Source organism: Sorex fumeus, unplaced genomic scaffold (genome assembly GCF_029834395.1).
Source record: "Sorex fumeus unplaced genomic scaffold, SorFum_2.1 ptg000054l, whole genome shotgun sequence".
Taxonomy (NCBI): Eukaryota; Metazoa; Chordata; class Mammalia; order Eulipotyphla; family Soricidae; genus Sorex; species Sorex fumeus.
Genome location: NW_026606111.1, coordinates 45,624,322 through 45,636,680, shown reverse-complemented (window position 1 = coordinate 45,636,680; position 12,359 = coordinate 45,624,322). Strand labels below are relative to the sequence as shown.

The 12,359-nt window shown below is 38.2% G+C and overlaps 1 pseudogene; it reads left to right on the top strand.

Moving 5' to 3' along the window:
• The first annotated feature begins 6,817 nt into the window (after positions 1-6,817).
• On the top strand, positions 6,818-6,914 carry LOC130033797 (uncharacterized; annotated as a pseudogene).
• Positions 6,915-12,359: the final 5,445 nt, after the last annotated feature.

Below are 12,359 nucleotides of genomic sequence, written 5' to 3'. Positions count from 1 at the left end.
CTGTCTTCCTGATTCTATTGAGGTATGTTTTGTGGCCTAGCACATAGTCGATTTTGGAAAATGTTCCAGGAGCACTGGAGAAGAAAGTGTATTCTTTCTTTGGGGCGTGTAAAGCCCTGTATAGGTCTATAAGTCCTTTCTCTTCTATTTCTTCATTCAAAGCCAATGTTTCCTTGCTGAGTTTTGTTCTTCTTGATCTATCCAGAGGTGATAAGGTGATGTTGAAGTCTCCATCTACTATTGTGTTGCTAGCACTGTCCTCTTTAAAATCTGTTAGCAGTTGTTTTAAGTATCTAGCTGCTCCTTCATTAGGTACTTATACATTTAAGAGTATGATTTCTTCCTGTTGTATGTATCCCTTGATGAAGAGAAAGTGGCCTTCGCTGTCCCTTCTAATCTTTTTCAGCCTGACATTAATGTTGTCGGATACTAGTGTGGCCATCCCAGCTTTTGTGAAGGAGCTGTTTGCTTGCAGGATTTTTTTCCATCCTTTCACTTTGAGTCTGTGTTTGCTCTGATTGTTCAGATGAGTTTCTTGTAGAACGCAGAATGCTGGTTTCAGTTTCTGGATCCATTTTGCCACTCTGTGTCTCTTAGTAGGTGCATTTAGACATTGACATTAAGGGAGAGTATTGTCATGGGGTTTTGTGCCATCTTCCTGTAGGAGTTGTTTGTGTTTACACGTGTTTTCCTTCTTTTCTTACAGGAGCCCCTTTAGTTCTTCTTTTAGATTTGGTTTTGAGTGTATGAAGTTCCTGAGTTTGTGTTTATCTAAAAAGTGGTGTATCATTCCATCGAATTTGAGTGAGAGTTTTGCTGGATAGAGTATTCTCGGTGAGGCGTTCATTTCTTTGAATTTTTTCACTATATACAACCATTGCCTTCGGTTTTGAGGGTTTCCACTGATAGGTCTGCTGTGAATCTAAGGGGTTCTCCTTTGTATGTAATTTCCTTCTTTGACCTTGCTGCTTGTAATATTGTGTCTCTGTCCACAGCATCCATCGTTCTGACTATGATATGCTTGGAGTGTTTTTTCTGGGGTCTCCTTAAGCTGGTACCCTTCTGGCTCCTTGGATCTGGATGTCTGCTTTCCTTAACGCTGGGAACTTTTCAGCCATGGTTTCTTTTACTCTAGCTTTTTCATTGGGGTTGTTTCCCTGTCCTTTTGGTACTCCAATGATTCTAATGTTGTTCCTCTTGGCGTCATCCCCTTGGTCTCTGATTCTCCTTAGAGCCATTTTGAGGTCTTTTGCTATTGCTTGTCCTTCCCAGTGGGATTTCTGTTGCTCACCTTCAAGCTCGCTGATCCTAACTTCAGCTGCACTTATCCTATTGCTATGGGCACTTACTAACTTTTTAATTTCATCCACTGAATCCTTTATTTGTGAATCTTCTTTTTGTAGCTTTTTAAAATTCTGTTCTCTTTTCTTCCTGTATTTTCTTGGCTCTCTTTTCTGTTGTTTTTTTCATTTCTTCTTTTAGTCTTTGGATATCTCTTCCATTGACTCTTTGAGTAGGTCCTTGAACACCTTCTGCATTTTATCCTGGAATTCTTTATCAAAGAGAGTGCAATTGTGGAAAACCTCGGTTGAGGATTCGGGATTCTTTTCTTCATATTCTCCTTGTGGTGGAGATTTGCGCTTTGGAGGAGGTACTTTTTAGTTTTGAGCTTGTACAGCACATTTCATACAGGTCTTTTGTTATAAATGGAGTAGGCGAGTGGGATGTTGTTGTATTCTAGTAGAGGTGGTCAGAAATTTTTAGTCGGTATTAGGCGACAAAGTGAGAGATGAAAGTCCTGAGAGCCCAGATTGGGAAATATAACTGGGGCTGGACACCCATGAGAAGGCCACGCCCACTTCTGGGAGGAAACGCTCCCTATATGGTGGTCACGCCCCTGGCCCATCCCAGGGTCACTCCCACCCAGGATCTTGGAATGTAGCAATGAAATGTAGCAATGAAAAATCCCATGGAGCTGCCTCAGGTGTCCCCTGCTGGAGGGTGTCCAGTTCTGCAGGAAAAGGTGAGGGGCTGGGGGTGAGGAGTGGAGGAGTGGTGAACCTGGCTTGTGCTCCCTCTACCCACCTGGAGGGGAGGGCTGATTAGGTGATGGATAGTCCAAAGAAGCTGCTGCAGGTGTTGTCCGCAGATGTACCCCTGTGGAGGGTGTCGAGTTCAGCGGGAAAAGGCACGGGGCTCTTGTTTTATTTTTACTTTATGTTCCAATCTTAATGGTATCACCAGCTACTCAGTCAACCTAGCTAAACCCTAAAGTCTCTTCCAATTTCTCCTGCACAAGTCTCTGCTTTCTGACAAAAGGGAGGACCTCAGAATGATGACATAAATCTAATACTCAGGGCTGCAGGAGATAGTGTAGTGCTTATGGAACTTGTCTCACATGCACTCAATTTGACTCCCAGCACCACCTGATTGCAAGAGTATCAAAGGCTGTATAGCCTCAGAGGACCCCAAGCACCATGGCCACGTTTTCTGAAAATTGTCTGTGGGGCCCCCACACCTCCTGAGCATTGCTTTAGAGACTCCCCCTGCAACCAAAAAATATGTAGTGCCCCAGAAACATGTACTTGTCTTAATTAGGGAGCCTCACTTGAGGTGAGGTTCACAAGGAAATATTGCATGAAAACATAAATCAAAGAGCAGGGGAGACAGTGTAAATCATGTGAGTACAGATCATATATTTGGTGAAATGTGTTAAGATTCAGATGCCCTAGTCTTCGCACCAGGGATATTCCTTCAAAAATGCCCCAATATACTGGAAAGGTTCTAGAACATTAGATGACTGAAACTCAATTATGAGCAACTTTGTAACTTTGTATCTCTTGTTAACTCTAATTGTTAAAGTAAATTTTAAATACACCCATCAAAGTTACCTTTTTACCACTAAATGGGAAAGATACTTTCTAATACTTATCCTCACCAAAATCTCAACAGAGTGTGACACTTGCCAGGAAATGTCCTCCCTTGCATTTTTCTCATGATACTTATTAGTACTTCACTCTTCTGTTTCTTCCCTTTACTCATGCCAAATCTTCCCATCTCCCTTGCAAGCTCCTGAAACATTATCCATTCAACATTGATGCACTTTGCCACTGCTCCTCTTGACGTCTTGTCCATGAACTGATTCTAAAACATAACATAGCTGAAATTACAATATTCATGCCAAAGACAGTCATTGATATATCTTTGGGTTTAGCTTTCTACAAGCTATTGGCACACAGGTGAGTAACATTTTTTTTCCTACAGAGAACACAAAAATAGATATGCTGGGTTTTAAAGTTTCATCAGTATTCTGAGGTACAAATGAAGGATATATATTTTTAATGTTTTATCCAATATCTGTGAGATAGACCATTGCAAATCTATTCATAATTTGCTTCCAGTCATACAACGATCCAACATCAGTCCCTCCTCTAGTGTACATTTCGCAAAACCAATATTCCTGGTTCCCTAAAACCATCCCCCAACACCCTACCCCAACGCCCAGTGTGTCTCTATAGCAGGCTTTTTAATTCTTTCTCTCTGTCTCCTTTTTATTTTGTGCATTAAGGGTCTCGTACAGGTACTAAGAGGTCATCATGTTTGTTCAAGGAATTTAGCATTTTTATCAGGAAGTTAAGCGTGGAGTAGCTTTGAGGTATGGAAATGACTGCTGAGGCTTCCGTAAGTACAGGGCAGTGGGGGTGGGATGCCCATCCTGCCCAGAGAAAGCCTGGAGATTTCAGTCACAAAACACACATATCCCAATTTTCAGCTGTTATATTTCAGTGAGAGCCATCCTGAGACGATGGAAACCAGAGGAGAGCATGGTGGCGATTTTGGATTGTGGGAGCTAGTGGCTGCACTGGGTTCTGGTTGGGTGGGCACCAAACTAACCTGCCTCCCTCTGATTTACCCTAGTGTCTTCAGCCTTTTGCAGGTCCAAGGTTAACTGTGGCTGTTGATATCTTCCAGATATGTCTATGGTTTTCTGAAACAAGACCAATCCATTAGCTTGTATAGCTGAGCCTGGGGTGGTTTGTTAACATGGCTCCCACATATCTTTCGGGAATTTAATTTCTCGGGAAACGTAGTCCTGAGTTGTTGGGAGCCAGCCAGAGGCACAGTGGCCATTTGAGGTTATCGGGAAGCATGAAGACACCATCAGACTGTTGATGCACTCACCTGAGGGTACAGGTTGACTTCCTGCAGGCACTGCACAACCAGATTACAAACTTTCATTGAATGAATTAACGAATAATCAACATTTTCAAAATGTGTCTCTTTATTGCATTTTAGAAGGGTAACTTCTAACAGGAAAATAATCTTCATGGTATAATCAAGACCTACAATTTATTCTTAATATATTTAATAAAAGCTACACATTTTGAAATTTATACAAAGAAATTCTTTTAAATTATCTGTCTTTATAATTTACTTGTAAATTACTAAGATATCACTGTTTCTTCCACCGTTCTTAGCATAGAAATTTACAGACAGAATGTGCTAAGTAAAAATTCATTTTGGCACTTCTCTTCAATGTAGTACTGGAAGTACTTGGAAGAGAAAATAGATAAGAAAAAAATATTAAGGGTTTTTCATGTATGAAATTTAGATATAATCTCTCACTATTCACAGAAGATATCATACTATATTCAGGGAATACTAAAATCTCTACGAAAATCTCCCAGAGACAATAGACATTTATAGTAAAATTGCAGGCTATAAACTCAATACCCAAAAGTCTATGGCTTTTTTATATGCAAGTAATGAGAGAGAAGAAAATGACATGAAAAAGCAATCCCATTCACAATCGTGCCGCAGAAAATCAAGAACCTTGGAATCAGCTTAACTAAAGAGGTAAAGGACCTATACATCAGGAAATTAAAAAAGACAGGAGGAAATGGAAACATATATACTGCATATGGAATGGGAGATTTAACATTGTCAAAATGGCAATTCTCCACGAAGCATTGTAAAAATTCAACTTGATCCTTATAAAGATACCCATGACATTCTTCAAAGAAATTGATCAAGCACTCCTGAAATTCACATGGAACAACAAACGCACACGAATAGCTAAAGCAATTCTTGGGGAAAAGAAAATGGAGGCATCACCTTCCCCAACCTCAAATTCTACTACAAACGATAATAATGAGAACAGCATGGTACTGGAACAAAGGCAGAGCTGCAGACCAATGGAAAAGGATTGAATATACTGACACACACCCTCAAATATATAATCATCTAATCTTTGATAAGGGAGCAAGAAATGTGAAGTGGATCAAGAGAGTCCTTCTGAACAAACGGTGCAGAAAAAACTTGACAGATACATGCAAAAAAAAAAAAATGGCTCAGACCTCTACCTAACACCATGCACAAAAGTCAGATAAAAATAGGTCAAAGGCCTCAACATCAGACCAGAATCCCTCAGGCTCATTGATGACAAGGTCGGCAAATCCCTCCACAACACTGAAGCTAAAGGTATCTTCAAATATAACACGCCACTTGCCAAGCAACTGGAAACAGAGATAAACAAAGGGAACTATCTTAAATTAAGCAGCTTCTGTACCTCAAAAGAAACAGTGACCAGAAACAAAGACTCCGCCATGCGGGCAAAATACTCACAGAAGCCTACCAGGTTCTCTGTGAGTGAGAACTGGACTATCAGAGTTGCTGTCTTCTAAATAAGATCCAGTCTCTGGATGTTGGCCATTGATGGCATTACATGGATCCAGGAGCAGTTCTTGGTTGTAGCACTTAATTATTAGAAGATGGGGGATTTGGAAGGAGGGGGCACAGTCTTGATCTGAGCAGCCATGGAGTTCTCATCCCCCGGTCCCGCACATCTGGGTTCCTCTTCCAGTTCCTTCATGCAAGAGGCTCCTTCAAGCTTGGGAAGGGTGGTCTTAAGCGTACCTATGGCTGGTTGCAGAGATCTTCAGCTGCCGGGGCTCTAATCAGGGCGGTGAGGGAAACTCACCCCCGGCACCTCCAAGGGGCCTCGGTGACGAAAGCCAGGTGCGAGGTCAGGACACTGTCGTTTTAGACATATTTGGAATTAATTTTAGATCGAAAAGTACACATCATTCAAAATACTTATGTGCTTAGCAATAAATTACTACACACTTGTTCAATCACCTCAGAGACCCCACTCTGCTCAGAGAACTATATATTTAATTACAGGTCTGTTTTGCCCATGTGTCATGACTGACAATCACTATCAGTAGATATGAAACTCACTACACACAAAGATGCACACAGGTTACTTTGAGTCATCTATGTTGTTAATATGAGTTGGCCATTAAACTTCACTGAGACCCTTTGTTCTGTCCTTTATAGGAGCCTCATGAGTCTCACCTTCCGTTCAAGTTGAACTTGTAATAAGGTGGAATGAAATCATCAATATGATCCTCACCTCATCCTTCAGGAGAAAAATCCTACATACATTCAAGGTGGTCAAAGTGCAGACAACACCATTCACCTTTTCCTGGAGGTGTACACAGGACTGAGGTGAGAACAGCAAAAGGCTCTATTTTAATGTCCTTAATGAAGGATTCAGGGAACAACATTAAACAAACTCATATACCATCTTCCAAAAGAATTATTTTGTAAAACTGATGCCTAGTGTATGGTAAACGATAATATAGTAAAAACCATATTTTTATTTCTGGGACATTAAAATTCTAAATCTATTTATTATTCATGCTGCTTTGAAATACATTCCTTGATTAGGAATCATTGTCTGCCATAGGAGTGAGGAAGGACAACACTCAAAGTAATAAGAAGCGAAAAATATGGAAAAATTTACTCCTACTAGGTTTGATAACACATATACTAAAATTGAAATGATACAATGATGAGCATGGTCCTTGCACAGAGATAACATGCAAACTTGTAAAGCATTCCATATTTTTGTTGCAAGAAGAATTAACAAGTATACTTTAAGCTAAGACAATCCCCACAAGTACAAAAATTATACATAAAGAGAGCACAAATCCCCAAAACAACAATCTCTCTCAATGTCAATGGATGAAATGTGCCAATTCAGAGGCACAGAATAGGAAGATGAATTAGAAAATTGAACCCAACATTCTGCTGCCTGCAAGAAACATGTCTGAACAATCAAAGTACCCATGGGCTAAAAGTAAAAGGCTGGGAAACAAGTTTTCAAGAAAATATCACCTCCGCAAAGCTGGAGTGGCCATACTAGTATCAGACCACATGGACTTCAAGCTAAAGGTTATCAGAGACAGTGAATGTCATTTCTTAATGATCATGGGATATGTACATCAGAAAAAACTCACCCTCCTCAATGTATATGATCCTAATGACAGACCAGCAAAATACTTTAAAACAACTTCTAATAGACTTATAGAAAAACATTGATAGTAACACAATACTAGTAGGAGATTTCAACACTTCTTTGTCACTTCTCGATAGATCAAACAGACTGAAGCTCAGCAAGGAAATATTTTCTTTAAGGGAAGTAATGAACAACCGTTGGCTTAGGGAAGAAATCAAAGAGGAAATTAAAAATTTCCATAAACAAATGAGAATGAGGACACGAGCTACCAGAACTTGTGGGACACAGCAAAAGCAGTGTTAAGAGGAAAGATTATAGCTCTGCCAGAATTCATCAGGAAGAAAGAAAGGGCCTACCTGAATAAATTAGAGCTCAAGATTTTGGAAAATAACCAATAAAAGTAGTCCAAACTAGGCTGGAGGAAGGAAATAATAAAACTTGTACCAGACATCAATGAGCTAGAATCCCAAAATACAATCCAGAAGACCAATAAGAACAAAAACTGGTTCTTTGAGAAAATAAATAAGATCATTAAACCATGAGAAGCCTCTCAAAGAAACAAAGAGAAAGAATTCTAATAAATCGAATCAGAAATGCAAAGGGGGGTATCCTAATAGAAAGTACAGAAATCCATAGGATCATCAGAGATTATTTTGAGAATCTTTGCAGCAGGAAATGAGAGAATCTTGAATAAATTGATAAATTATTGGATTCGAATTACCTCCCAAGGCTGAACTAAGAAGATTTGGAATAACTGAACCTATCACTAACAAGGAAATTGAAATGATGGTCAAAATTTTACCCCCAAACAGAATCCAGGGCCCAGATGGATTCAATAGTGAACTATTTCAAACCTTTAAAGAGGAACTGCTTCCAACATTTTTAAGATTTTCCAGGAAATTGAAGAAACAGAAATACTCCCAAATAGTTTCTATGAGGCAAAGATCACCCTAATACTCAAATCGACAGAGACACCACAAAAAAAGAAAATTGCAGACCTATTTCCTTTGTGAATACAGATACAAAAATTTTCAAGAAAATACCAGCAAAGAGAATCTAGAAACTCAACAAAAGATCACACACTATGACCAAGTAGGTTTAGCTTGGGGATGCAAGGATGGCTTAACATTCTCTAGTCAATCAAGAGAATACACCATCTCAATAAAATAAAGATAAAAGTCATATGATCATATCAATAGATGTAGATATATCATTTGATGAGATCCAGCACCCATTCATGATGAAAAACTCTCAACAAAATGGGAGTTGAAAGTACTTTCCTCAATATAGTCAAAGCAAATTACCACAAACCCACAGCAAGTAATATTCTCAACGGGGAAAAACCAAAGGCTTGGAGCAGAAATCAATGAAATAGAATTCCAGAATACAATCAGGCATAAAACAAGTTACCCACTCTCACCACTCCTATTCAACATAGTACTTGAAGTACTTGCCATATGATTTCGTTAAAAAAAAAGATATCAAGGGCATCCATATAAAAAAGGAAGAACTCAAGCTTTTACTATTTAGAGATAACATGATACTATACTTAGAAAATCCCAAAGAATCTCCAAAAAAGCTCCTGGGAACAATAGATTTGTTTAGTAAAGTAGCATATTACAAAATCAATATCTGGTACGCCATGGCTTTCCCATATATTAATAATGAAAGAGAAAAAAAGAGATAGAGAAAAACAATCCCATTCACAATAATACCTCAGAAAATCGAGTATATTGGAATCAACTAAAAAGGTTAAGGAACTATACCAAAAAAAAAAACCCTACAAAACACTACTTCCCGAAATAATAGAGTATATGAGGAAATGGAATCACATCCCATGCTCATGGATTGAGAGGTTTAACACTGTCAAAATGGCAATACACCCCAAAGCTATATAAAGATTTAATGCACTTTCTAAAAGGATACCCATAACATTTTTCAAATAAATAGATTAAACACTCTTGAAACTCATACACAACCATAAACTCCCATGAAGAGCTAAAGCAATCTTTGGTAAAAAGAAGAAGGGAACACCTTCCCCAACTTCAATTCCTACTACAAAGTTGTAGTCATCCAAATACCATAATATTCAGATAAAGACAGGCCTCAGATCAATGGAATATAGTCAAATATCTTGACGCTGGCCCTCAGATTATTATTACCTAATCTTTCATAAATGCTCAAGAAATATGAAGTTGAGCTAGGAAGTCTCTTCAGCAACTGGTGCTGGGAAAACTGGACAGCAACATGCAAAAAAAATGAACTCAGACCTCTTTATAGTGCCAGGCACAAAGTCAGATCAAATGTCTTAAAGACCTCACTATCATACCTGAATTCTTAAGATATATGGAGAAAAATGTGGGAAGATCCCTTCATGACATTAAAGCTAAGGGAAACAAAAAAGCAAGCAAGCAAGAAAGAAAGAAAGAAAAAAGTTAAAAATTAGAAAATAATGCTGTTTGCAATGCTAAGGATCAATCCCAGATCATCATTTTCTTGCGTTTTTGGGTCACACGTGGCGATGCACAGTGGTTACTCCTGGCTCTGCACTCAGGAATTACTCCTCATGGTGCTTGGGGGTAACATACAGGATGCTGGGAATCTAACCTGGGTATGCCGTGTGCAAGGCAAATGCCCTACCTGCTGAACTATTGCTCCAGATCCCCCCCTCCCCATAATTCATCATCTTGAGGGCCTCAGATTTTTACCTTCGATTTAGAAACTTCATCTTTAATTGACACAGTAAATCGAAACCACAGAACCATTGAATGGCATGTTATAATGGTAGCAGCCATGAGCAAACTTTGATAACCCATAAGTTGTCATGAATGAATTCTGTCTCAGAGGCTTCACTTCTGAGGATACCTGTCACTACCTCCTTTCTGTTACGTATCCCAGGATCAGAATCTACATCAGGCCATCAGTAGAAATTGTCCACCCGAAAGCTAGCCTTCCACTGGGATCAGAATCCTTGATCCATGTAACTTGTAATTTTTCATTCATGATTTGTTGACCTTGTTTCAGGTGGAGGCATCCAGAGCATAAACTCAGCTTTCCCGTTGTTTCCACAGGAAATCCAAATACCTAAGAATGTTATCATTTCTAACGCCACTGTTACAGATTTTTTGGAATCCCACGGTAAGATACTATCATTAATGTTATAATATTACTGTTCTCCATAGTTCGGATCTCCCCAAAGAACTCTCTACTCACCTCATTCCAACTGCAGACTCCAGTTTATCATGCTCCTGAAAGTACTTCTAATAGTTTCACTCAGGTTCTCCCCTAAAGTGCACAAGTAAAGTTCATACCACTCCAAGTACTTATTCCTAAACTACCAGAGTGGGCTTGGTCCTCAAGCTTTTGTTCTCATAAGAAGAAATACCGTGCTTCCTTTCTCTATGTCTCTCTTTGCTTGCTTTGTTAAATGACTGTTCTCTCTTGAACAAATATTCCATTCCACCCTACACCTGTTTCACAAGTTTCTGAGTGTTTTTCAGTAAAATCTATTTAGCTTCACTAAACTAAAAATTTTAAAACACTAGAGCATTGTTAAAACCAATATTTGTATCTTTTAAACCACAAATTTTGAAAATGAAAGGTGGTAAAGCAATGGAATACTACTCAGTTGTATGAAGTGAAATCTTCTTATTATTTGTTTATAAAATGGATTACATGAGGAAATTATGTTTAGTGACATAAACCAGGCAGAGAAAGATAGGCATCATACAAGTTCATGCATATGTGGCATATGGAGAAAACAAATTAAAAGAATAAAATGAGACAGACAAACGTCTAAAACATTATTTATATTCTATGATTTATAATTCAACTAACAATGGTTTCTCATACACATAATTCCAACATGACACTCACTCCTCATTCTCTCAAAGAATAAACCCTCCCTCTCCCCCAATCCCCCATAATCCCTCACTCTCAATCCCCTGACTCATTTGTGTGGATCAGTTCTCCCCTTACATTGCTCTTGAACCTTTGTTTCTACCTTGCTGTGTGTCTTTACATCCCACATATGAGAAAAATCTCTCTGTATAAGTTCATTTCCTTAAGGCTAACTTTACATGCATGATATCCTCTAGTTTCATCCAATGTTGAAAATTGCATAATTTTGATCTTTTCAAAGCAATAAAAACAAACTTTAGAACTATGAGACTATTTAGTTACCAGATCGAAAAGTATAATCAAAGTGGAAAAACTGAACTATGGTGAATGACAGAGTAGGCCTTTCAGTAGTGAGTGTAATATGATACATGCACGTTGATTCTGCATAATCCTAAAATTTATGAAATTCTATAATGTAATTCTATAAGGTAATTTTAAATAATCAAAAAAGTATTTAAATAATTTACATTTATCTATGATTTTGACGTATCTTTTGTGTCAAACTATCAGAAATAAAAATAATGTGAGATAGAGATATGGTCTATCACTATACTTTTAAACAAGAGAAGCGCTAAAAATTTCTGTGTCTTGATGAACTCTCATATAAATTGACTCCAAAATCAAATTAATATACTCAAGGAAAAATAAAAGTCAACCAATTTAATCTTTTGCCTTCACTCAGGTTCCCATCTGCTGATCTCTCGCAGACAAAAATATATTTAATTTATTTTTTTAAAAATTTTTATTAGTGAAACACCATGATGTACAGTTGTACATTTACAAATTTTTGTGATTGGGTTTTGATTATACAAAGATCAAATGCCCATTCCTCCGCCAGTAACCATTTTTCACCACCATGTATTCCAGTATCCCTCCCACACCAATCCCCCCCATGCTACCCTGACTCTGTGGCAGGGCATTCCCTTTTGTTCTCTCTCTCCTTTCAGGTGTTGTGGTCTGCAAAAGAGGCATTGAGTGTCATTCATGTTCAGTACATAGTCAGAATTTTTATTTTCAAAGGATTTCTTGGTGGAGGTTTGGCATTCTTTGCTAGAAACCAACTTCTTTTCTTCTGCTTTTTTTTTCTAGAAAATATATATTTATATTTTCTAGAAAATATATATTTCTAGAAAATATATATTTATACTAAGACTGA